The sequence below is a fragment of the Hyla sarda genome, unplaced genomic scaffold (genome assembly GCF_029499605.1).
Source record: "Hyla sarda isolate aHylSar1 unplaced genomic scaffold, aHylSar1.hap1 scaffold_189, whole genome shotgun sequence".
Lineage (NCBI taxonomy): Eukaryota > Metazoa > Chordata > Amphibia > Anura > Hylidae > Hyla > Hyla sarda.
Window position 1 is genome coordinate 267995 of NW_026608543.1, and position 22879 is coordinate 290873.

The window sequence follows — 22879 nt, forward strand, 5'->3', positions numbered from 1 at the left end:
AGCGTCCAGGCACAGGACTTCTGCTGCTGCTGACTAAATGGCCTCCTTAATTGGATCATTTGAGTAGCCAGCACACCTGTGCAGGTAGGGCATGACATGATAGGCAGCTGCCTTGATAGCGGGTGGGTGCTGAATGTTCCTAATTGACAAAATAAGATTAATGCTTATGAAGAAATATAAAATCTCATCCCTTCCCCAATATCGCGCCACACCCCTACCCCTTAATTCCCTGGTTGAACTTGATGGACATATGTCTTTTTTCGACCGTACTAACTATGTAACTATGTAACATAACATGGGGGGGGTCTCCTGGCTGTTCACACAGGTGTGTCATTGCTGTACATTGACCATGCATTGCTTCTGTGGTATTGCAAAGGCAAAGACAAATGCTTCCAGCCATCCATTGCACTAATGGATTGGTCATCAGCTGGCTGTCTATGTCCCGCATCAATATAGACCAAAGTACAGAGGGTTAGGCTATGCTATTGTGCACCTACCTGATGCATCAGAAGGTGCGAGGCCCTTGCTAAATTCTGTGCACAGACTTTGAGATCTATACTTTAGACTGTATCTAAACCTGCTCCAACATGGACTGACATTCTGGCCTACTTTCAGCCGATGCGACTTGTCTGTCGCTGAACAGTCGCTTTTTATGTATTCAGCACCTATGTATAATGTTGTAAAAATGCTCTAGAAGCTAAAGTCGCAGAAATGTCACACATATTTGGCCTGCAACTTTCTGTGCGACAAATTCAGACAGGAAAAATCAGTATAAATCCTTAGAAAATTATCCCCCAGTGTCTCCATCTGCTGGCGGTATTGAATAAGCATTGCTGCACTGATGGGGTATGCATTAGACGAAAAAAAAGAAGAAAAAGAAGAATAATACGCCCAGAAAAGAGGCGAAAAGGAGAAAAACGTAAAAAAAACGTGAAAAAAAAGTAAGAGGAAGAGAAGGGAAAAAAAGGTGGAAATGGGTTTAAAAGTGATTTCGGCGGAGAAATATATATATATATATATATATATATATATATATATATATATATATATACGCGCACACACACACATATATATAAACGTATTCTCCGTTGAGATATTGCAGCCGCTGCTGTGTCCAGGCCCAGGAGCCTTAGCACTGTGCTGTGATGTCACTCAATACCACTGACATCACTAGGTGTAAACAACATCTCTCCTTTGCTGTGTATGTGACTATGGAGCTGTTTGGTGATGTCGTCTATTATGGCCTTCATAGAAGCAACAGGAGATTGTTGCATCCATCTAGAACCCTCAGAACTACAGTGCTATGATGTCACTCACTTCCACAGGCCTTGCAGAGTGTAAACAACAACAACCCAGCTTTGTTGTGTATGTAACCATAGGGATTTGTGATGTCACCTAGAACCTTCACAGCAGCGACAGCTTTATGAGGAGCATCAGCACTGCTCTGCCTGAGCAGAACCATCACCGCCATAGGTTGTCAAATAACCCGGATTTAACCCACACAGGTAAGTCCAATGGGGTGCAGGCATGTCCTCTATGCTTACAGCTTCCCGTGGGTGTTGGTTTGATACCGTTTGGGGACAGCCAAGGAGGCATCTGCAGGCAACAAAGGTAGGTGTGTGCTTGTGTGTGTGTTTCCTATGCAGATCCTAAGCCCAGTGTCACATGCAAGTAGGAGGAGTAAGAAGGGTTCCTGGCAAATCCGGGTTATGGATTGCATTTAAAAAGGCCCCGTGGGAGTGCAATGGGCCCCTGTCTTGCTGCTTAGCAATAATGGTATGGGTTTAGGTTCTGCTGTGTGTACTGGTGGTTGACTGCCCCCCAGCCCAGAGTGTGCATGGAAAATTGTCTGGCAGCCTCCCTGACAGCAAGCAGTGATAGTGCCCATGAAGGGGACCTTGTTGGGCCCGCCCCTTTCACGGTTATCGCTTCTCGGCCTTTTGGCTAAGATCAAGTGTAGTATCTGTTCTTATCAGTTTAATATCTGATACGTCCCCTATCTGGGGACCATATATTAAATGGATTTTTGAGAACGGGGGCCGATTTCGAAGCTTGCTTCCGTCGCCCTATGCATTGACCCGATATGGCAGTATCTTCGGGTACAGTGCACCACCCCCTTACAGGGTTAAAAAGAAAGATTCCTACTTTCATTGCTACCTGCTTGCTGGCTAGCCAGCTAGCCAGCCCTGTGGGCCTTGCTGCTGCTGCTGCAGCCAAAAAACAAAAGGTGGTGCTGCTGCTGCTTCTGCTGCTTCTGCTTCTGCTTGTGTCTGGCCGCTGTTGGAGCGTCCAGGCACAGGACTTCTGCTGCTGCTGACTAAATGGCCTCCTTAATTGGATCATTTGAGTAGCCAGCACACCTGTGCAGGTAGGGCATGACATGATAGGCAGCTGCCTTGATAGCGGGTGGGTGCTGAATGTTCCTAATTGACAAAATAAGATTAATGCTTATGAAGAAATATAAAATCTCATCCCTTCCCCAATATCGCGCCACACCCCTACCCCTTAATTCCCTGGTTGAACTTGATGGACATATGTCTTTTTTCGACCGTACTAACTATGTAACTATGTAACATAACATGGGGGGGGTCTCCTGGCTGTTCACACAGGTGTGTCATTGCTGTACATTGACCATGCATTGCTTCTGTGGTATTGCAAAGGCAAAGACAAATGCTTCCAGCCATCCATTGCACTAATGGATTGGTCATCAGCTGGCTGTCTATGTCCCGCATCAATATAGACCAAAGTACAGAGGGTTAGGCTATGCTATTGTGCACCTACCTGATGCATCAGAAGGTGCGAGGCCCTTGCTAAATTCTGTGCACAGACTTTGAGATCTATACTTTAGACTGTATCTAAACCTGCTCCAACATGGACTGACATTCTGGCCTACTTTCAGCCGATGCGACTTGTCTGTCGCTGAACAGTCGCTTTTTATGTATTCAGCACCTATGTATAATGTTGTAAAAATGCTCTAGAAGCTAAAGTCGCAGAAATGTCACACATATTTGGCCTGCAACTTTCTGTGCGACAAATTCAGACAGGAAAAATCAGTATAAATCCTTAGAAAATTATCCCCCAGTGTCTCCATCTGCTGGCGGTATTGAATAAGCATTGCTGCACTGATGGGGTATGCATTAGACGAAAAAAAAGAAGAAAAAGAAGAATAATACGCCCAGAAAAGAGGCGAAAAGGAGAAAAACGTAAAAAAACGTGAAAAAAAAGTAAGAGGAAGAGAAGGGAAAAAAAGGTGGAAATGGGTTTAAAAGTGATTTCGGCGGAGAAATATATATATATATATATATATATATATATATATATATATATATATATACGCGCACACACACACATATATATAAACGTATTCTCCGTTGAGATATTGCAGCCGCTGCTGTGTCCAGGCCCAGGAGCCTTAGCACTGTGCTGTGATGTCACTCAATACCACTGACATCACTAGGTGTAAACAACATCTCTCCTTTGCTGTGTATGTGACTATGGAGCTGTTTGGTGATGTCGTCTATTATGGCCTTCATAGAAGCAACAGGAGATTGTTGCATCCATCTAGAACCCTCAGAACTACAGTGCTATGATGTCACTCACTTCCACAGGCCTTGCAGAGTGTAAACAACAACAACCCAGCTTTGTTGTGTATGTAACCATAGGGATTTGTGATGTCACCTAGAACCTTCACAGCAGCGACAGCTTTATGAGGAGCATCAGCACTGCTCTGCCTGAGCAGAACCATCACCGCCATAGGTTGTCAAATAACCCGGATTTAACCCACACAGGTAAGTCCAATGGGGTGCAGGCATGTCCTCTATGCTTACAGCTTCCCGTGGGTGTTGGTTTGATACCGTTTGGGGACAGCCAAGGAGGCATCTGCAGGCAACAAAGGTAGGTGTGTGCTTGTGTGTGTGTTTCCTATGCAGATCCTAAGCCCAGTGTCACATGCAAGTAGGAGGAGTAAGAAGGGTTCCTGGCAAATCCGGGTTATGGATTGCATTTAAAAAGGCCCCGTGGGAGTGCAATGGGCCCCTGTCTTGCTGCTTAGCAATAATGGTATGGGTTTAGGTTCTGCTGTGTGTACTGGTGGTTGACTGCCCCCCAGCCCAGAGTGTGCATGGAAAATTGTCTGGCAGCCTCCCTGACAGCAAGCAGTGATAGTGCCCATGAAGGGGACCTTGTTGGGCCCGCCCCTTTCACGGTTATCGCTTCTCGGCCTTTTGGCTAAGATCAAGTGTAGTATCTGTTCTTATCAGTTTAATATCTGATACGTCCCCTATCTGGGGACCATATATTAAATGGATTTTTGAGAACGGGGGCCGATTTCGAAGCTTGCTTCCGTCGCCCTATGCATTGACCCGATATGGCAGTATCTTCGGGTACAGTGCACCACCCCCTTACAGGGTTAAAAAGAAAGATTCCTACTTTCATTGCTACCTGCTTGCTGGCTAGCCAGCTAGCCAGCCCTGTGGGCCTTGCTGCTGCTGCTGCAGCCAAAAAACAAAAGGTGGTGCTGCTTCTGCTGCTTCTGCTTCTGCTTGTGTCTGGCCGCTGTTGGAGCGTCCAGGCACAGGACTTCTGCTGCTGCTGACTAAATGGCCTCCTTAATTGGATCATTTGAGTAGCCAGCACACCTGTGCAGGTAGGGCATGACATGATAGGCAGCTGCCTTGATAGCGGGTGGGTGCTGAATGTTCCTAATTGACAAAATAAGATTAATGCTTATGAAGAAATATAAAATCTCATCCCTTCCCCAATATCGCGCCACACCCCTACCCCTTAATTCCCTGGTTGAACTTGATGGACATATGTCTTTTTTCGACCGTACTAACTATGTAACTATGTAACATAACATGGGGGGGGTCTCCTGGCTGTTCACACAGGTGTGTCATTGCTGTACATTGACCATGCATTGCTTCTGTGGTATTGCAAAGGCAAAGACAAATGCTTCCAGCCATCCATTGCACTAATGGATTGGTCATCAGCTGGCTGTCTATGTCCCGCATCAATATAGACCAAAGTACAGAGGGTTAGGCTATGCTATTGTGCACCTACCTGATGCATCAGAAGGTGCGAGGCCCTTGCTAAATTCTGTGCACAGACTTTGAGATCTATACTTTAGACTGTATCTAAACCTGCTCCAACATGGACTGACATTCTGGCCTACTTTCAGCCGATGCGACTTGTCTGTCGCTGAACAGTCGCTTTTTATGTATTCAGCACCTATGTATAATGTTGTAAAAATGCTCTAGAAGCTAAAGTCGCAGAAATGTCACACATATTTGGCCTGCAACTTTCTGTGCGACAAATTCAGACAGGAAAAATCAGTATAAATCCTTAGAAAAATTATCCCCCAGTGTCTCCATCTGCTGGCGGTATTGAATAAGCATTGCTGCACTGATGGGGTATGCATTAGACGAAAAAAAAGAAGAAAAAGAAGAATAATACGCCCAGAAAAGAGGCGAAAAGGAGAAAAACGTAAAAAAACGTGAAAAAAAAGTAAGAGGAAGAGAAGGGAAAAAAAGGTGGAAATGGGTTTAAAAGTGATTTCGGCGGAGAAATATATATATATATATATATATATATATATATATATATATATATATATATATATATATACGCGCACACACACACATATATATAAACGTATTCTCCGTTGAGATATTGCAGCCGCTGCTGTGTCCAGGCCCAGGAGCCTTAGCACTGTGCTGTGATGTCACTCAATACCACTGACATCACTAGGTGTAAACAACATCTCTCCTTTGCTGTGTATGTGACTATGGAGCTGTTTGGTGATGTCGTCTATTATGGCCTTCATAGAAGCAACAGGAGATTGTTGCATCCATCTAGAACCCTCAGAACTACAGTGCTATGATGTCACTCACTTCCACAGGCCTTGCAGAGTGTAAACAACAACAACCCAGCTTTGTTGTGTATGTAACCATAGGGATTTGTGATGTCACCTAGAACCTTCACAGCAGCGACAGCTTTATGAGGAGCATCAGCACTGCTCTGCCTGAGCAGAACCATCACCGCCATAGGTTGTCAAATAACCCGGATTTAACCCACACAGGTAAGTCCAATGGGGTGCAGGCATGTCCTCTATGCTTACAGCTTCCCGGGGGTGTTGGTTTGATACCGTTTGGGGACAGCCAAGGAGGCATCTGCAGGCAACAAAGGTAGGTGTGTGCTTGTGTGTGTGTTTCCTATGCAGATCCTAAGCCCAGTGTCACATGCAAGTAGGAGGAGTAAGAAGGGTTCCTGGCAAATCCGGGTTATGGATTGCATTTAAAAAGGCCCCGTGGGAGTGCAATGGGCCCCTGTCTTGCTGCTTAGCAATAATGGTATGGGTTTAGGTTCTGCTGTGTGTACTGGTGGTTGACTGCCCCCCAGCCCAGAGTGTGCATGGAAAATTGTCTGGCAGCCTCCCTGACAGCAAGCAGTGATAGTGCCCATGAAGGGGACCTTGTTGGGCCCGCCCCTTTCACGGTTATCGCTTCTCGGCCTTTTGGCTAAGATCAAGTGTAGTATCTGTTCTTATCAGTTTAATATCTGATACGTCCCCTATCTGGGGACCATATATTAAATGGATTTTTGAGAACGGGGGCCGATTTCGAAGCTTGCTTCCGTCGCCCTATGCATTGACCCGATATGGCAGTATCTTCGGGTACAGTGCACCACCCCCTTACAGGGTTAAAAAGAAAGATTCCTACTTTCATTGCTACCTGCTTGCTGGCTAGCCAGCTAGCCAGCCCTGTGGGCCTTGCTGCTGCTGCTGCAGCCAAAAAACAAAAGGTGGTGCTGCTGCTGCTTCTGCTGCTTCTGCTTCTGCTTGTGTCTGGCCGCTGTTGGAGCGTCCAGGCACAGGACTTCTGCTGCTGCTGACTAAATGGCCTCCTTAATTGGATCATTTGAGTAGCCAGCACACCTGTGCAGGTAGGGCATGACATGATAGGCAGCTGCCTTGATAGCGGGTGGGTGCTGAATGTTCCTAATTGACAAAATAAGATTAATGCTTATGAAGAAATATAAAATCTCATCCCTTCCCCAATATCGCGCCACACCCCTACCCCTTAATTCCCTGGTTGAACTTGATGGACATATGTCTTTTTTCGACCGTACTAACTATGTAACTATGTAACATAACATGGGGGGGGTCTCCTGGCTGTTCACACAGGTGTGTCATTGCTGTACATTGACCATGCATTGCTTCTGTGGTATTGCAAAGGCAAAGACAAATGCTTCCAGCCATCCATTGCACTAATGGATTGGTCATCAGCTGGCTGTCTATGTCCCGCATCAATATAGACCAAAGTACAGAGGGTTAGGCTATGCTATTGTGCACCTACCTGATGCATCAGAAGGTGCGAGGCCCTTGCTAAATTCTGTGCACAGACTTTGAGATCTATACTTTAGACTGTATCTAAACCTGCTCCAACATGGACTGACATTCTGGCCTACTTTCAGCCGATGCGACTTGTCTGTCGCTGAACAGTCGCTTTTTATGTATTCAGCACCTATGTATAATGTTGTAAAAATGCTCTAGAAGCTAAAGTCGCAGAAATGTCACACATATTTGGCCTGCAACTTTCTGTGCGACAAATTCAGACAGGAAAAATCAGTATAAATCCTTAGAAAATTATCCCCCAGTGTCTCCATCTGCTGGCGGTATTGAATAAGCATTGCTGCACTGATGGGGTATGCATTAGACGAAAAAAAAGAAGAAAAAGAAGAATAATACGCCCAGAAAAGAGGCGAAAAGGAGAAAAACGTAAAAAAACGTGAAAAAAAAGTAAGAGGAAGAGAAGGGAAAAAAAGGTGGAAATGGGTTTAAAAGTGATTTCGGCGGAGAAATATATATATATATATATATATATATATATATATATATATATATATACGCGCACACACACACATATATATAAACGTATTCTCCGTTGAGATATTGCAGCCGCTGCTGTGTCCAGGCCCAGGAGCCTTAGCACTGTGCTGTGATGTCACTCAATACCACTGACATCACTAGGTGTAAACAACATCTCTCCTTTGCTGTGTATGTGACTATGGAGCTGTTTGGTGATGTCGTCTATTATGGCCTTCATAGAAGCAACAGGAGATTGTTGCATCCATCTAGAACCCTCAGAACTACAGTGCTATGATGTCACTCACTTCCACAGGCCTTGCAGAGTGTAAACAACAACAACCCAGCTTTGTTGTGTATGTAACCATAGGGATTTGTGATGTCACCTAGAACCTTCACAGCAGCGACAGCTTTATGAGGAGCATCAGCACTGCTCTGCCTGAGCAGAACCATCACCGCCATAGGTTGTCAAATAACCCGGATTTAACCCACACAGGTAAGTCCAATGGGGTGCAGGCATGTCCTCTATGCTTACAGCTTCCCGTGGGTGTTGGTTTGATACCGTTTGGGGACAGCCAAGGAGGCATCTGCAGGCAACAAAGGTAGGTGTGTGCTTGTGTGTGTGTTTCCTATGCAGATCCTAAGCCCAGTGTCACATGCAAGTAGGAGGAGTAAGAAGGGTTCCTGGCAAATCCGGGTTATGGATTGCATTTAAAAAGGCCCCGTGGGAGTGCAATGGGCCCCTGTCTTGCTGCTTAGCAATAATGGTATGGGTTTAGGTTCTGCTGTGTGTACTGGTGGTTGACTGCCCCCCAGCCCAGAGTGTGCATGGAAAATTGTCTGGCAGCCTCCCTGACAGCAAGCAGTGATAGTGCCCATGAAGGGGACCTTGTTGGGCCCGCCCCTTTCACGGTTATCGCTTCTCGGCCTTTTGGCTAAGATCAAGTGTAGTATCTGTTCTTATCAGTTTAATATCTGATACGTCCCCTATCTGGGGACCATATATTAAATGGATTTTTGAGAACGGGGGCCGATTTCGAAGCTTGCTTCCGTCGCCCTATGCATTGACCCGATATGGCAGTATCTTCGGGTACAGTGCACCACCCCCTTACAGGGTTAAAAAGAAAGATTCCTACTTTCATTGCTACCTGCTTGCTGGCTAGCCAGCTAGCCAGCCCTGTGGGCCTTGCTGCTGCTGCTGCAGCCAAAAAACAAAAGGTGGTGCTGCTGCTGCTTCTGCTGCTTCTGCTTCTGCTTGTGTCTGGCCGCTGTTGGAGCGTCCAGGCACAGGACTTCTGCTGCTGCTGACTAAATGGCCTCCTTAATTGGATCATTTGAGTAGCCAGCACACCTGTGCAGGTAGGGCATGACATGATAGGCAGCTGCCTTGATAGCGGGTGGGTGCTGAATGTTCCTAATTGACAAAATAAGATTAATGCTTATGAAGAAATATAAAATCTCATCCCTTCCCCAATATCGCGCCACACCCCTACCCCTTAATTCCCTGGTTGAACTTGATGGACATATGTCTTTTTTCGACCGTACTAACTATGTAACTATGTAACATAACATGGGGGGGGTCTCCTGGCTGTTCACACAGGTGTGTCATTGCTGTACATTGACCATGCATTGCTTCTGTGGTATTGCAAAGGCAAAGACAAATGCTTCCAGCCATCCATTGCACTAATGGATTGGTCATCAGCTGGCTGTCTATGTCCCGCATCAATATAGACCAAAGTACAGAGGGTTAGGCTATGCTATTGTGCACCTACCTGATGCATCAGAAGGTGCGAGGCCCTTGCTAAATTCTGTGCACAGACTTTGAGATCTATACTTTAGACTGTATCTAAACCTGCTCCAACATGGACTGACATTCTGGCCTACTTTCAGCCGATGCGACTTGTCTGTCGCTGAACAGTCGCTTTTTATGTATTCAGCACCTATGTATAATGTTGTAAAAATGCTCTAGAAGCTAAAGTCGCAGAAATGTCACACATATTTGGCCTGCAACTTTCTGTGCGACAAATTCAGACAGGAAAAATCAGTATAAATCCTTAGAAAATTATCCCCCAGTGTCTCCATCTGCTGGCGGTATTGAATAAGCATTGCTGCACTGATGGGGTATGCATTAGACGAAAAAAAAGAAGAAAAAGAAGAATAATACGCCCAGAAAAGAGGCGAAAAGGAGAAAAACGTAAAAAAACGTGAAAAAAAAGTAAGAGGAAGAGAAGGGAAAAAAAGGTGGAAATGGGTTTAAAAGTGATTTCGGCGGAGAAATATATATATATATATATATATATATATATATATATATATATATATACGCGCACACACACACATATATATAAACGTATTCTCCGTTGAGATATTGCAGCCGCTGCTGTGTCCAGGCCCAGGAGCCTTAGCACTGTGCTGTGATGTCACTCAATACCACTGACATCACTAGGTGTAAACAACATCTCTCCTTTGCTGTGTATGTGACTATGGAGCTGTTTGGTGATGTCGTCTATTATGGCCTTCATAGAAGCAACAGGAGATTGTTGCATCCATCTAGAACCCTCAGAACTACAGTGCTATGATGTCACTCACTTCCACAGGCCTTGCAGAGTGTAAACAACAACAACCCAGCTTTGTTGTGTATGTAACCATAGGGATTTGTGATGTCACCTAGAACCTTCACAGCAGCGACAGCTTTATGAGGAGCATCAGCACTGCTCTGCCTGAGCAGAACCATCACCGCCATAGGTTGTCAAATAACCCGGATTTAACCCACACAGGTAAGTCCAATGGGGTGCAGGCATGTCCTCTATGCTTACAGCTTCCCGTGGGTGTTGGTTTGATACCGTTTGGGGACAGCCAAGGAGGCATCTGCAGGCAACAAAGGTAGGTGTGTGCTTGTGTGTGTGTTTCCTATGCAGATCCTAAGCCCAGTGTCACATGCAAGTAGGAGGAGTAAGAAGGGTTCCTGGCAAATCCGGGTTATGGATTGCATTTAAAAAGGCCCCGTGGGAGTGCAATGGGCCCCTGTCTTGCTGCTTAGCAATAATGGTATGGGTTTAGGTTCTGCTGTGTGTACTGGTGGTTGACTGCCCCCCAGCCCAGAGTGTGCATGGAAAATTGTCTGGCAGCCTCCCTGACAGCAAGCAGTGATAGTGCCCATGAAGGGGACCTTGTTGGGCCCGCCCCTTTCACGGTTATCGCTTCTCGGCCTTTTGGCTAAGATCAAGTGTAGTATCTGTTCTTATCAGTTTAATATCTGATACGTCCCCTATCTGGGGACCATATATTAAATGGATTTTTGAGAACGGGGGCCGATTTCGAAGCTTGCTTCCGTCGCCCTATGCATTGACCCGATATGGCAGTATCTTCGGGTACAGTGCACCACCCCCTTACAGGGTTAAAAAGAAAGATTCCTACTTTCATTGCTACCTGCTTGCTGGCTAGCCAGCTAGCCAGCCCTGTGGGCCTTGCTGCTGCTGCTGCAGCCAAAAAACAAAAGGTGGTGCTGCTGCTGCTTCTGCTGCTTCTGCTTCTGCTTGTGTCTGGCCGCTGTTGGAGCGTCCAGGCACAGGACTTCTGCTGCTGCTGACTAAATGGCCTCCTTAATTGGATCATTTGAGTAGCCAGCACACCTGTGCAGGTAGGGCATGACATGATAGGCAGCTGCCTTGATAGCGGGTGGGTGCTGAATGTTCCTAATTGACAAAATAAGATTAATGCTTATGAAGAAATATAAAATCTCATCCCTTCCCCAATATCGCGCCACACCCCTACCCCTTAATTCCCTGGTTGAACTTGATGGACATATGTCTTTTTTCGACCGTACTAACTATGTAACTATGTAACATAACATGGGGGGGGTCTCCTGGCTGTTCACACAGGTGTGTCATTGCTGTACATTGACCATGCATTGCTTCTGTGGTATTGCAAAGGCAAAGACAAATGCTTCCAGCCATCCATTGCACTAATGGATTGGTCATCAGCTGGCTGTCTATGTCCCGCATCAATATAGACCAAAGTACAGAGGGTTAGGCTATGCTATTGTGCACCTACCTGATGCATCAGAAGGTGCGAGGCCCTTGCTAAATTCTGTGCACAGACTTTGAGATCTATACTTTAGACTGTATCTAAACCTGCTCCAACATGGACTGACATTCTGGCCTACTTTCAGCCGATGCGACTTGTCTGTCGCTGAACAGTCGCTTTTTATGTATTCAGCACCTATGTATAATGTTGTAAAAATGCTCTAGAAGCTAAAGTCGCAGAAATGTCACACATATTTGGCCTGCAACTTTCTGTGCGACAAATTCAGACAGGAAAAATCAGTATAAATCCTTAGAAAATTATCCCCCAGTGTCTCCATCTGCTGGCGGTATTGAATAAGCATTGCTGCACTGATGGGGTATGCATTAGACGAAAAAAAAGAAGAAAAAGAAGAATAATACGCCCAGAAAAGAGGCGAAAAGGAGAAAAACGTAAAAAAACGTGAAAAAAAAGTAAGAGGAAGAGAAGGGAAAAAAAGGTGGAAATGGGTTTAAAAGTGATTTCGGCGGAGAATATATATATATATATATATATATATATATATATATATATATATATATACGCGCACACACACACATATATATAAACGTATTCTCCGTTGAGATATTGCAGCCGCTGCTGTGTCCAGGCCCAGGAGCCTTAGCACTGTGCTGTGATGTCACTCAATACCACTGACATCACTAGGTGTAAACAACATCTCTCCTTTGCTGTGTATGTGACTATGGAGCTGTTTGGTGATGTCGTCTATTATGGCCTTCATAGAAGCAACAGGAGATTGTTGCATCCATCTAGAACCCTCAGAACTACAGTGCTATGATGTCACTCACTTCCACAGGCCTTGCAGAGTGTAAACAACAACAACCCAGCTTTGTTGTGTATGTAACCATAGGGATTTGTGATGTCACCTAGAACCTTCACAGCAGCGACAGCTTTATGAGGAGCATCAGCACTGCTCTGCCTGAGCAGAACCATCACCGCCATAGGTTGTCAAATAACCCGGATTTAACCCACACAGGTAAGTCCAATGGGGTGCAGGCATGTCCTCTATGCTTACAGCTTCCCGTGGGTGTTGGTTTGATACCGTTTGGGGACAGCCAAGGAGGCATCTGCAGGCAACAAAGGTAGGTGTGTGCTTGTGTGTGTGTTTCCTATGCAGATCCTAAGCCCAGTGTCACATGCAAGTAGGAGGAGTAAGAAGGGTTCCTGGCAAATCCGGGTTATGGATTGCATTTAAAAAGGCCCCGTGGGAGTGCAATGGGCCCCTGTCTTGCTGCTTAGCAATAATGGTATGGGTTTAGGTTCTGCTGTGTGTACTGGTGGTTGACTGCCCCCCAGCCCAGAGTGTGCATGGAAAATTGTCTGGCAGCCTCCCTGACAGCAAGCAGTGATAGTGCCCATGAAGGGGACCTTGTTGGGCCCGCCCCTTTCACGGTTATCGCTTCTCGGCCTTTTGGCTAAGATCAAGTGTAGTATCTGTTCTTATCAGTTTAATATCTGATACGTCCCCTATCTGGGGACCATATATTAAATGGATTTTTGAGAACGGGGGCCGATTTCGAAGCTTGCTTCCGTCGCCCTATGCATTGACCCGATATGGCAGTATCTTCGGGTACAGTGCACCACCCCCTTACAGGGTTAAAAAGAAAGATTCCTACTTTCATTGCTACCTGCTTGCTGGCTAGCCAGCTAGCCAGCCCTGTGGGCCTTGCTGCTGCTGCTGCAGCCAAAAAACAAAAGGTGGTGCTGCTGCTGCTTCTGCTGCTTCTGCTTCTGCTTGTGTCTGGCCGCTGTTGGAGCGTCCAGGCACAGGACTTCTGCTGCTGCTGACTAAATGGCCTCCTTAATTGGATCATTTGAGTAGCCAGCACACCTGTGCAGGTAGGGCATGACATGATAGGCAGCTGCCTTGATAGCGGGTGGGTGCTGAATGTTCCTAATTGACAAAATAAGATTAATGCTTATGAAGAAATATAAAATCTCATCCCTTCCCCAATATCGCGCCACACCCCTACCCCTTAATTCCCTGGTTGAACTTGATGGACATATGTCTTTTTTCGACCGTACTAACTATGTAACTATGTAACATAACATGGGGGGGGTCTCCTGGCTGTTCACACAGGTGTGTCATTGCTGTACATTGACCATGCATTGCTTCTGTGGTATTGCAAAGGCAAAGACAAATGCTTCCAGCCATCCATTGCACTAATGGATTGGTCATCAGCTGGCTGTCTATGTCCCGCATCAATATAGACCAAAGTACAGAGGGTTAGGCTATGCTATTGTGCACCTACCTGATGCATCAGAAGGTGCGAGGCCCTTGCTAAATTCTGTGCACAGACTTTGAGATCTATACTTTAGACTGTATCTAAACCTGCTCCAACATGGACTGACATTCTGGCCTACTTTCAGCCGATGCGACTTGTCTGTCGCTGAACAGTCGCTTTTTATGTATTCAGCACCTATGTATAATGTTGTAAAAATGCTCTAGAAGCTAAAGTCGCAGAAATGTCACACATATTTGGCCTGCAACTTTCTGTGCGACAAATTCAGACAGGAAAAATCAGTATAAATCCTTAGAAAATTATCCCCCAGTGTCTCCATCTGCTGGCGGTATTGAATAAGCATTGCTGCACTGATGGGGTATGCATTAGACGAAAAAAAAGAAGAAAAAGAAGAATAATACGCCCAGAAAAGAGGCGAAAAGGAGAAAAACGTAAAAAAACGTGAAAAAAAAGTAAGAGGAAGAGAAGGGAAAAAAAAGGTGGAAATGGGTTTAAAAGTGATTTCGGCGGAGAAATATATATATATATATATATATACATATATATATATATATACGCGCACACACACACATATATATAAACGTATTCTCCGTTGAGATATTGCAGCCGCTGCTGTGTCCAGGCCCAGGAGCCTTAGCACTGTGCTGTGATGTCACTCAATACCACTGACATCACTAGGTGTAAACAACATCTCTCCTTTGCTGTGTATGTGACTATGGAGCTGTTTGGTGATGTCGTCTATTATGGCCTTCATAGAAGCAACAGGAGATTGTTGCATCCATCTAGAACCCTCAGAACTACAGTGCTATGATGTCACTCACTTCCACAGGCCTTGCAGAGTGTAAACAACAACAACCCAGCTTTGTTGTGTATGTAACCATAGGGATTTGTGATGTCACCTAGAACCTTCACAGCAGCGACAGCTTTATGAGGAGCATCAGCACTGCTCTGCCTGAGCAGAACCATCACCGCCATAGGTTGTCAAATAACCCGGATTTAACCCACACAGGTAAGTCCAATGGGGTGCAGGCATGTCCTCTATGCTTACAGCTTCCCGTGGGTGTTGGTTTGATACCGTTTGGGGACAGCCAAGGAGGCATCTGCAGGCAACAAAGGTAGGTGTGTGCTTGTGTGTGTGTTTCCTATGCAGATCCTAAGCCCAGTGTCACATGCAAGTAGGAGGAGTAAGAAGGGTTCCTGGCAAATCCGGGTTATGGATTGCATTTAAAAAGGCCCCGTGGGAGTGCAATGGGCCCCTGTCTTGCTGCTTAGCAATAATGGTATGGGTTTAGGTTCTGCTGTGTGTACTGGTGGTTGACTGCCCCCCAGCCCAGAGTGTGCATGGAAAATTGTCTGGCAGCCTCCCTGACAGCAAGCAGTGATAGTGCCCATGAAGGGGACCTTGTTGGGCCCGCCCCTTTCACGGTTATCGCTTCTCGGCCTTTTGGCTAAGATCAAGTGTAGTATCTGTTCTTATCAGTTTAATATCTGATACGTCCCCTATCTGGGGACCATATATTAAATGGATTTTTGAGAACGGGGGCCGATTTCGAAGCTTGCTTCCGTCGCCCTATGCATTGACCCGATATGGCAGTATCTTCGGGTACAGTGCACCACCCCCTTACAGGGTTAAAAAGAAAGATTCCTACTTTCATTGCTACCTGCTTGCTGGCTAGCCAGCTAGCCAGCCCTGTGGGCCTTGCTGCTGCTGCTGCAGCCAAAAAACAAAAGGTGGTGCTGCTGCTGCTTCTGCTGCTTCTGCTTCTGCTTGTGTCTGGCCGCTGTTGGAGCGTCCAGGCACAGGACTTCTGCTGCTGCTGACTAAATGGCCTCCTTAATTGGATCATTTGAGTAGCCAGCACACCTGTGCAGGTAGGGCATGACATGATAGGCAGCTGCCTTGATAGCGGGTGGGTGCTGAATGTTCCTAATTGACAAAATAAGATTAATGCTTATGAAGAAATATAAAATCTCATCCCTTCCCCAATATCGCGCCACACCCCTACCCCTTAATTCCCTGGTTGAACTTGATGGACATATGTCTTTTTTCGACCGTACTAACTATGTAACTATGTAACATAACATGGGGGGGGTCTCCTGGCTGTTCACACAGGTGTGTCATTGCTGTACATTGACCATGCATTGCTTCTGTGGTATTGCAAAGGCAAAGACAAATGCTTCCAGCCATCCATTGCACTAATGGATTGGTCATCAGCTGGCTGTCTATGTCCCGCATCAATATAGACCAAAGTACAGAGGGTTAGGCTATGCTATTGTGCACCTACCTGATGCATCAGAAGGTGCGAGGCCCTTGCTAAATTCTGTGCACAGACTTTGAGATCTATACTTTAGACTGTATCTAAACCTGCTCCAACATGGACTGACATTCTGGCCTACTTTCAGCCGATGCGACTTGTCTGTCGCTGAACAGTCGCTTTTTATGTATTCAGCACCTATGTATAATGTTGTAAAAATGCTCTAGAAGCTAAAGTCGCAGAAATGTCACACATATTTGGCCTGCAACTTTCTGTGCGACAAATTCAGACAGGAAAAATCAGTATAAATCCTTAGAAAATTATCCCCCAGTGTCTCCATCTGCTGGCGGTATTGAATAAGCATTGCTGCACTGATGGGGTATGCATTAGACGAAAAAAAAGAAGAAAAAGAAGAATAATACGCCCAGAAAAGAGGCGAAAAGGAGAAAAACGTAAAAAAACGTGAAAAAAAAGTAAGAGGAAGAGAAGGGAAAAAAAGGTGGAAATGGGTTTAAAAGTGATTTCGGCGGAGAATATATATATATATATATATATATATATATATATATATATATATACGCGCACACACACACATATATATAAACGTATTCTCCGTTGAGATATTGCAGCCGCTGCTGTGTCCAGGCCCAGGAGCCTTAGCACTGTGCTGTGATGTCACTCAATACCACTGACATCACTAGGTGTAAACAACATCTCTCCTTTGCTGTGTATTGTGACTATGGAGCTGTTTGGTGATGTCGTCTATTATGGCCTTCATAGAAGCAACAGGAGATTGTTGCATCCATCTAGAACCCTCAGAACTACAGTGCTATGATGTCACTCACTTCCACAGGCCTTGCAGAGTGTAAACAACAACAACCCAGCTTTGTTGTGTATGTAACCATAGGGATTTGTGATGTCACCTAGAACCTTCACAGCAGCGACAGCTTTATGAGGAGCATCAGCACTGCTCTGCCTGAGCAGAACCATCACCGCCATAGGTTGTCAAATAACCCGGATTTAACCCACACAGGTAAGTCCAATGGGGTGCAGGCATGTCCTCTATGCTTACAGCTTCCCGTGGGTGTTGGTTTGATACCGTTTGGGGACAGCCAAGGAGGCATCTGCAGGCAACAAAGGTAGGTGTGTGCTTGTGTGTGTGTTTCCTATGCAGATCCTAAGCCCAGTGTCACATGCAAGTAGGAGGAGTAAGAAGGGTTCCTGGCAAATCCGGGTTATGGATTGCATTTAAAAAGGCCCCGTGGGAGTGCAATGGGCCCCTGTCTTGCTGCTTAGCAATAATGGTATGGGTTTAGGTTCTGCTGTGTGTACTGGTGGTTGACTGCCCCCCAGCCCAGAGTGTGCATGGAAAATTGTCTGGCAGCCTCCCTGACAGCAAGCAGTGATAGTGCCCATGAAGGGGACCTTGTTGGGCCCGCCCCTTTCACGGTTATCGCTTCTCGGCCTTTTGGCTAAGATCAAGTGTAGTATCTGTTCTTATCAGTTTAATATCTGATACGTCCCCTATCTGGGGACCATATATTAAATGGATTTTTGAGAACGGGGGCCGATTTCGAAGCTTGCTTCCGTCGCCCTATGCATTGACCCGATATGGCAGTATCTTCGGGTACAGTGCACCACCCCCTTACAGGGTTAAAAAGAAAGATTCCTACTTTCATTGCTACCTGCTTGCTGGCTAGCCAGCTAGCCAGCCCTGTGGGCCTTGCTGCTGCTGCTGCAGCCAAAAAACAAAAGGTGGTGCTGCTGCTGCTTCTGCTGCTTCTGCTTCTGCTTGTGTCTGGCCGCTGTTGGAGCGTCCAGGCACAGGACTTCTGCTGCTGCTGACTAAATGGCCTCCTTAATTGGATCATTTGAGTAGCCAGCACACCTGTGCAGGTAGGGCATGACATGATAGGCAGCTGCCTTGATAGCGGGTGGGTGCTGAATGTTCCTAATTGACAAAATAAGATTAATGCTTATGAAGAAATATAAAATCTCATCCCTTCCCCAATATCGCGCCACACCCCTACCCCTTAATTCCCTGGTTGAACTTGATGGACATATGTCTTTTTTCGACCGTACTAACTATGTAACTATGTAACATAACATGGGGGGGGGTCTCCTGGCTGTTCACACAGGTGTGTCATTGCTGTACATTGACCATGCATTGCTTCTGTGGTATTGCAAAGGCAAAGACAAATGCTTCCAGCCATCCATTGCACTAATGGATTGGTCATCAGCTGGCTGTCTATGTCCCGCATCAATATAGACCAAAGTACAGAGGGTTAGGCTATGCTATTGTGCACCTACCTGATGCATCAGAAGGTGCGAGGCCCTTGCTAAATTCTGTGCACAGACTTTGAGATCTATACTTTAGACTGTATCTAAACCTGCTCCAACATGGACTGACATTCTGGCCTACTTTCAGCCGATGCGACTTGTCTGTCGCTGAACAGTCGCTTTTTATGTATTCAGCACCTATGTATAATGTTGTAAAAATGCTCTAGAAGCTAAAGTCGCAGAAATGTCACACATATTTGGCCTGCAACTTTCTGTGCGACAAATTCAGACAGGAAAAATCAGTATAAATCCTTAGAAAATTATCCCCCAGTGTCTCCATCTGCTGGCGGTATTGAATAAGCATTGCTGCACTGATGGGGTATGCATTAGACGAAAAAAAAGAAGAAAAAGAAGAATAATACGCCCAGAAAAGAGGCGAAAAGGAGAAAAACGTAAAAAAACGTGAAAAAAAAGTAAGAGGAAGAGAAGGGAAAAAAAGGTGGAAATGGGTTTAAAAGTGATTTCGGCGGAGAAATATATATATATATATATATATATATATATATATATATATATACGCGCACACACACACATATATATAAACGTATTCTCCGTTGAGATATTGCAGCCGCTGCTGTGTCCAGGCCCAGGAGCCTTAGCACTGTGCTGTGATGTCACTCAATACCACTGACATCACTAGGTGTAAACAACATCTCTCCTTTGCTGTGTATGTGACTATGGAGCTGTTTGGTGATGTCGTCTATTATGGCCTTCATAGAAGCAACAGGAGATTGTTGCATCCATCTAGAACCCTCAGAACTACAGTGCTATGATGTCACTCACTTCCACAGGCCTTGCAGAGTGTAAACAACAACAACCCAGCTTTGTTGTGTATGTAACCATAGGGATTTGTGATGTCACCTAGAACCTTCACAGCAGCGACAGCTTTATGAGGAGCATCAGCACTGCTCTGCCTGAGCAGAACCATCACCGCCATAGGTTGTCAAATAACCCGGATTTAACCCACACAGGTAAGTCCAATGGGGTGCAGGCATGTCCTCTATGCTTACAGCTTCCCGTGGGTGTTGGTTTGATACCGTTTGGGGACAGCCAAGGAGGCATCTGCAGGCAACAAAGGTAGGTGTGTGCTTGTGTGTGTGTTTCCTATGCAGATCCTAAGCCCAGTGTCACATGCAAGTAGGAGGAGTAAGAAGGGTTCCTGGCAAATCCGGGTTATGGATTGCATTTAAAAAGGCCCCGTGGGAGTGCAATGGGCCCCTGTCTTGCTGCTTAGCAATAATGGTATGGGTTTAGGTTCTGCTGTGTGTACTGGTGGTTGACTGCCCCCCAGCCCAGAGTGTGCATGGAAAATTGTCTGGCAGCCTCCCTGACAGCAAGCAGTGATAGTGCCCATGAAGGGGACCTTGTTGGGCCCGCCCCTTTCACGGTTATCGCTTCTCGGCCTTTTGGCTAAGATCAAGTGTAGTATCTGTTCTTATCAGTTTAATATCTGATACGTCCCCTATCTGGGGACCATATATTAAATGGATTTTTGAGAACGGGGGCCGATTTCGAAGCTTGCTTCCGTCGCCCTATGCATTGACCCGATATGGCAGTATCTTCGGGTACAGTGCACCACCCCCTTACAGGGTTAAAAAGAAAGATTCCTACTTTCATTGCTACCTGCTTGCTGGCTAGCCAGCTAGCCAGCCCTGTGGGCCTTGCTGCTGCTGCTGCAGCCAAAAAACAAAAGGTGGTGCTGCTGCTGCTTCTGCTGCTTCTGCTTCTGCTTGTGTCTGGCCGCTGTTGGAGCGTCCAGGCACAGGACTTCTGCTGCTGCTGACTAAATGGCCTCCTTAATTGGATCATTTGAGTAGCCAGCACACCTGTGCAGGTAGGGCATGACATGATAGGCAGCTGCCTTGATAGCGGGTGGGTGCTGAATGTTCCTAATTGACAAAATAAGATTAATGCTTATGAAGAAATATAAAATCTCATCCCTTCCCCAATATCGCGCCACACCCCTACCCCTTAATTCCCTGGTTGAACTTGATGGACATATGTCTTTTTTCGACCGTACTAACTATGTAACTATGTAACATAACATGGGGGGGGTCTCCTGGCTGTTCACACAGGTGTGTCATTGCTGTACATTGACCATGCATTGCTTCTGTGGTATTGCAAAGGCAAAGACAAATGCTTCCAGCCATCCATTGCACTAATGGATTGGTCATCAGCTGGCTGTCTATGTCCCGCATCAATATAGACCAAAGTACAGAGGGTTAGGCTATGCTATTGTGCACCTACCTGATGCATCAGAAGGTGCGAGGCCCTTGCTAAATTCTGTGCACAGACTTTGAGATCTATACTTTAGACTGTATCTAAACCTGCTCCAACATGGACTGACATTCTGGCCTACTTTCAGCCGATGCGACTTGTCTGTCGCTGAACAGTCGCTTTTTATGTATTCAGCACCTATGTATAATGTTGTAAAAATGCTCTAGAAGCTAAAGTCACAGAAATGTCACACATATTTGGCCTGCAACTTTCTGTGCGACAAATTCAGACAGGAAAAATCAGTATAAATCCTTAGAAAATTATCCCCCAGTGTCTCCATCTGCTGGCGGTATTGAATAAGCATTGCTGCACTGATGGGGTATGCATTAGACGAAAAAAAAGAAGAAAAAGAAGAATAATACGCCCAGAAAAGAGGCGAAAAGGAGAAAAACGTAAAAAAACGTGAAAAAAAAGTAAGAGGAAGAGAAGGGAAAAAAAGGTGGAAATGGGTTTAAAAGTGATTTCGGCGGAGAAATATATATATATATATATATATATATATATATATATATATATACGCGCACACACACACATATATATAAACGTATTCTCCGTTGAGATATTGCAGCCGCTGCTGTGTCCACCCAGGAGCCTTAGCACTGTGCTGTGATGTCACTCAATACCACTGACATCACTAGGTGTAAACAACATCTCTCCTTTGCTGTGTATGTGACTATGGAGCTGTTTGGTGATGTCGTCTATTATGGCCTTCATAGAAGCAACAGGAGATTGTTGCATCCATCTAGAACCCTCAGAACTACAGTGCTATGATGTCACTCACTTCCACAGGCCTTGCAGAGTGTAAACAACAACAACCCAGCTTTGTTGTGTATGTAACCATAGGGATTTGTGATGTCACCTAGAACCTTCACAGCAGCGACAGCTTTATGAGGAGCATCAGCACTGCTCTGCCTGAGCAGAACCATCACCGCCATAGGTTGTCAAATAACCCGGATTTAACCCACACAGGTAAGTCCAATGGGGTGCAGGCATGTCCTCTATGCTTACAGCTTCCCGTGGGTGTTGGTTTGATACCGTTTGGGGACAGCCAAGGAGGCATCTGCAGGCAACAAAGGTAGGTGTGTGCTTGTGTGTGTGTTTCCTATGCAGATCCTAAGCCCAGTGTCACATGCAAGTAGGAGGAGTAAGAAGGGTTCCTGGCAAATCCGGGTTATGGATTGCATTTAAAAAGGCCCCGTGGGAGTGCAATGGGCCCCTGTCTTGCTGCTTAGCAATAATGGTATGGGTTTAGGTTCTGCTGTGTGTACTGGTGGTTGACTGCCCCCCAGCCCAGAGTGTGCATGGAAAATTGTCTGGCAGCCTCCCTGACTGCAAGCAGTGATAGTGCCCATGAAGGGGACCTTGTTGGGCCCGCCCCTTTCACGGTTATCGCTTCTCGGCCTTTTGGCTAAGATCAAGTGTAGTATCTGTTCTTATCAGTTTAATATCTGATACGTCCCCTATCTGGGGACCATATATTAAATGGATTTTTGAGAACGGGGGCCGATTTCGAAGCTTGCTTCCGTCGCCCTATGCATTGACCCGATATGGCAGTATCTTCGGGTACAGTGCACCACCCCCTTACAGGGTTAAAAAGAAAGATTCCTACTTTCATTGCTACCTGCTTGCTGGCTAGCCAGCTAGCCAGCCCTGTGGGCCTTGCTGCTGCTGCTGCAGCCAAAAAACAAAAGGTGGTGCTGCTGCTGCTTCTGCTGCTTCTGCTGCTTCTGCTTCTGCTTGTGTCTGGCCGCTGTTGGAGCGTCCAGGCACAGGACTTCTGCTGCTGCTGACTAAATGGCCTCCTTAATTGGATCATTTGA

The 22879-nt window shown here is 45.9% G+C and overlaps 10 non-coding genes across 10 annotated transcripts; all 10 read left to right on the top strand.

The window, feature by feature from the left end:
- The first annotated feature begins 1924 nt into the window (after positions 1-1924).
- Positions 1925-2115, top strand: LOC130315813 (U2 spliceosomal RNA). The gene has a single exon (XR_008863248.1). It is a non-coding gene; the product is annotated as a U2 spliceosomal RNA (small nuclear RNA).
- Positions 2116-4207: 2092 nt separating this feature from the next.
- On the top strand, positions 4208-4398 carry LOC130315814 (U2 spliceosomal RNA). The gene has a single exon (XR_008863249.1). It is a non-coding gene; the product is annotated as a U2 spliceosomal RNA (small nuclear RNA).
- Positions 4399-6495: 2097 nt separating this feature from the next.
- On the top strand, positions 6496-6686 carry LOC130315815 (U2 spliceosomal RNA). Its single transcript, XR_008863250.1, has one exon. It is a non-coding gene; the product is annotated as a U2 spliceosomal RNA (small nuclear RNA).
- A 2090-nt stretch (positions 6687-8776) lies between these two features.
- On the top strand, positions 8777-8967 carry LOC130315816 (U2 spliceosomal RNA). The gene has a single exon (XR_008863251.1). It is a non-coding gene; the product is annotated as a U2 spliceosomal RNA (small nuclear RNA).
- A 2090-nt stretch (positions 8968-11057) lies between these two features.
- On the top strand, positions 11058-11248 carry LOC130315817 (U2 spliceosomal RNA). Its single transcript, XR_008863252.1, has one exon. It is a non-coding gene; the product is annotated as a U2 spliceosomal RNA (small nuclear RNA).
- Positions 11249-13339: 2091 nt separating this feature from the next.
- Positions 13340-13530, top strand: LOC130315818 (U2 spliceosomal RNA). The gene has a single exon (XR_008863253.1). It is a non-coding gene; the product is annotated as a U2 spliceosomal RNA (small nuclear RNA).
- Positions 13531-15615: 2085 nt separating this feature from the next.
- On the top strand, positions 15616-15806 carry LOC130315819 (U2 spliceosomal RNA). The gene has a single exon (XR_008863254.1). It is a non-coding gene; the product is annotated as a U2 spliceosomal RNA (small nuclear RNA).
- A 2088-nt stretch (positions 15807-17894) lies between these two features.
- On the top strand, positions 17895-18085 carry LOC130315820 (U2 spliceosomal RNA). The gene has a single exon (XR_008863255.1). It is a non-coding gene; the product is annotated as a U2 spliceosomal RNA (small nuclear RNA).
- Positions 18086-20172: 2087 nt separating this feature from the next.
- LOC130315821 (U2 spliceosomal RNA) lies at positions 20173-20363 on the top strand. Its single transcript, XR_008863256.1, has one exon. It is a non-coding gene; the product is annotated as a U2 spliceosomal RNA (small nuclear RNA).
- Positions 20364-22447: 2084 nt separating this feature from the next.
- Positions 22448-22638, top strand: LOC130315824 (U2 spliceosomal RNA). Its single transcript, XR_008863258.1, has one exon. It is a non-coding gene; the product is annotated as a U2 spliceosomal RNA (small nuclear RNA).
- The last annotated feature ends 241 nt before the right edge of the window (positions 22639-22879 follow it).